The sequence below is a fragment of the Rhincodon typus genome, unplaced genomic scaffold (assembly GCF_021869965.1).
Source record: "Rhincodon typus isolate 14 unplaced genomic scaffold, sRhiTyp1.1 hic_rhity00009499, whole genome shotgun sequence".
NCBI classification, from domain to species: domain Eukaryota; kingdom Metazoa; phylum Chordata; class Chondrichthyes; order Orectolobiformes; family Rhincodontidae; genus Rhincodon; species Rhincodon typus.
In genome coordinates this window covers 4,897-8,102 of record NW_025975137.1, presented here as the reverse complement: position 1 = coordinate 8,102, position 3,206 = coordinate 4,897, and the positions used below count along the sequence as shown (strand labels likewise).

General features: G+C 37.6%; 1 long non-coding RNA gene across 1 annotated transcript in view; it reads left to right on the top strand.

Annotated features, from left to right (window-relative positions):
- Positions 1-1,135: 1,135 nt before the first annotated feature.
- LOC125482377 overlaps positions 1,136-3,206 on the top strand; it is a 4,424-nt gene continuing 2,353 nt past the window's right edge. Inside the window, exons 1-2 of the long non-coding RNA XR_007261625.1 lie at positions 1,136-1,628; positions 2,158-2,239. This is a non-coding gene — a long non-coding RNA (uncharacterized LOC125482377). The remainder of the gene's footprint in view (positions 1,629-2,157; positions 2,240-3,206) is intronic.

The following is a 3,206-nucleotide window of genomic DNA, read 5'->3' as shown; positions in this document are numbered from 1 at the left end:
AGGTATCAGTTATTCTATATATAATTAGCTCAGACCCCTCAATTAGATTCAGTCTGTATCACACTCCTGATTCCGGTCTGTAACTCATAGTGAAAATCAGTCATATGAGACTAATTGGAGGTAGGGGAATATGTTAAATGGAATAACATGTTTCCTTGAAATGCTGCACACTCTGTTGTAATTAGTTTGAGGAAAGAGTCCTGGGTAAATGGTGAATTTCAAAACATTTGTGATTAAATAATTGTGTTTGTAATTTCATTTTCTGGCCAGAGTAAACTTCCAAATATTATTGGAGTATTTACGTCAATTTTCAATTCTGGGTGATAAGATTTCCTCATCCTAAATGCTATTTGGCGTGAATTTGTGCTCTAAAATGGGGAAAGTGGGAATTTTAGACAAGTAATTCTCTTTGAACAGAATTATCCAGTGACAAAAATTAAACCATGTCAGATAGAACAGACAGCAGCTGGGACAGTTATTTTGCAAGACAAGACAGGTAAACTTGAGAATGTAGCTGCCAGTGTTTCCCTAACTGTTCCAACGCTGTGTAGTGAGACAACACAAGTGTGTAATGTCACCCAGGAGCCGCAAGGCACAGGCAAAGGATTAGGACCCTGAAGCACAGTTATGGAAAAGATTAAAAAGTCCCTTTCCCCCAGTGAAGTTAAAGAAGACCTTTGTGAAAACTGGATTGTGTTCACACAGAGTTCCCATGACAGTGACAATGAAGCATTCCTTATATGTGACTGAAATCAATGTTAAAACAAGGAGTAGTCCAAAAGAATAGAATAGACTTTATTGCCACGTGCACTCGAAAGAGTGCAGTGAAAAGTTTGTAATGTCGCTTCTCGGCACCATCTTAGGCACAGGATACCTTGGTACAGATACTTTATGTGCTGTTGCAGAATTGAAATAGTTTTTAAAAAAGACTAGCATGGGAATACAGAGTTTAAAAAGTCCAGAATTATAATAAAGATATCCCTAAGTACTCAAGTTATAATCCTTTCTTGCTGGATCTGTGCCCACCGGGCTTCAGTAAACACAGCCTTGCTGCCTCCACAGGGCTGGCCTCTCTCCAGGACTTGCCTCCAGGACTCTTCTTCCCCTCCCCACCCCCCAGCCCCGGAATAGGTTCATGATTTTAAAATCCTATTTAATTGTAAGTTTTCAGAATTGTTCTTTATTAAACTGGTGCATGGGGATTAAAAAAAAGGCTTAGCTTGGCCTCAAAACATTGATAAATCTTTTTGGAAGACATCCAATTTGAACTCTGAATTTGGAATAAATTAGAAATCGAATATTAAATATTTAATAGAATATAAATTAGCATAGACAATAGAAAGTAAAATGACTGTTGATAGTCTTTTTAAACTGAATACTTGAAAGTATGCCATGGTATCGCCTGGTGACGGGCCGTGCCCCATCTGAGCCCAGCAGAATGCACTCTTAGTGCTGACTGTTTTAAATCTTCTCTCTCACCTTCTGTAGGGTGGATTGTGTCCTTTGAATATGATCAATGCACTAGACTTCTTCCAGAGCCACAGTGAATTGTGTTTTTTTAAATATTTTGAATAGGTTGCAAGAACACAGTGAGGGAGCTGGAAGTCTTGTGGGGTCTTTGAAAACAGGTGAATCCTGAACTGACTACAGTCATTTGAAGCTTTAGTATAAGAGCACAATTTAAAACCACTGAGGCCAGACATAATTGTTTCTGAAATTGGGATTGATAAAGTTACTTGCTATAAGTTGCCAGTTCAAGCGCACAGTGGAAAATTCAATGGAATTTTGAAGGGAAAATGCATTTAAATCTTTTAACTTTAATTTAAAATAAGAGCCAATGGATACAGTGGAGGTAGTTTTAATTTGTTTCAGAATAAAATGGGATAGATTAATTTATTACCAAACAAACAATCGACCATTAATGAAACCTGTTAGCCCAACAATACTGCTGAGGCTGTATATAAGCAAAACCTTGGAGTCTTTTGTTGTCAGTTTGAATTTGGAATAATTTTGAAAGGAAAGTCAAGTATAATGTAGTGAGTTATGTTTGGAAAAAAATTAAGTATTTTGTTGTCAGAAAGGTTAAATAAACAAAGTTGTTTCAAAGCAATGCTTGAATCCACACAGTACTAATGTTTGTTACTCTCTGTTTTACAGCTGTTGTGAAAACACATTTTGTTGTTTACTCTGTATAGTAAAGATTTCTCCAGAGTTCCTGAATCAGCTCAGCCATTAGCAAGTAAGCCATTGGTCACAGTATACCAACTTATTCTGACTCTGCATTCTGCCTATTAACCTGTTTTCAGTCCATCCTAGTATATTGCTCTCAATTCAATTCAATTTCACTCTATTAGTCTCCTGCGTGAAATGTTGTCAAAAGCCTCCTGAAAGTCTAAATACTCCACACTCACTGGTTCCCACTTCTTAATTCTGCTGGCAACATCCTTAAAGAGCACACATCAGGTTTCTCAAACGTAACTCCCCCTTAATAAATCTGTCTGTTCTGTCCAATCAGACATTTATTTTCTAAATATCCAGTAATCACATCCTTTCCAGTAGGTATGGAAAAGGATAGACCTGATCTAAAAGTTCAAGTTCAATATTGGTGGACGACCAATTTTGACAATATTAGGCAAGAAATTTCAAACATTGATTGGGACAGATAATTCACATGTAAAGGGATGGTTGCAAAGTGGGAGGCCTTCAAAAATAAGATAACGAGAGTCCAGAAGCAGTATGTACCTGTAAGTGTGAGGCTGATAGATGTAGGGAATGATGAATGACTAAAGAAATTGAGCCTCTAGTCGAGAAAAAGGAGGAGGCATGTGGTCGGGATAGACAGCTGAGATTGAGTGAATCACTTCAGGAGTAAAACAGAAGTTTAAGTACACTCAAGAGGGAAGTTAGGAAGGTAACAAGAGAACATGAGAAACCTTTGGCAAATAGGGTTAAGGAGACTCGAAAGATTCCACAAAGACATTAAGGACAAAAGAGTAAAGAGGGAGAGAATACGGTCCCTTAAAGATCAACAAGGCTGCCTATGTGTGGAACTGCAGGAATGGGTGAGATTCTGAATGAGTATTTTGCATCAGAATTAATTGTGAAGAAGCTACAGAACTTGGAGAGTAAACAGTGATATCTTGAAAAGTGTCTATGTTACAGAGGAGGAAATGCTGGACATCTTAAAATGCATAAAGGTGGATAAA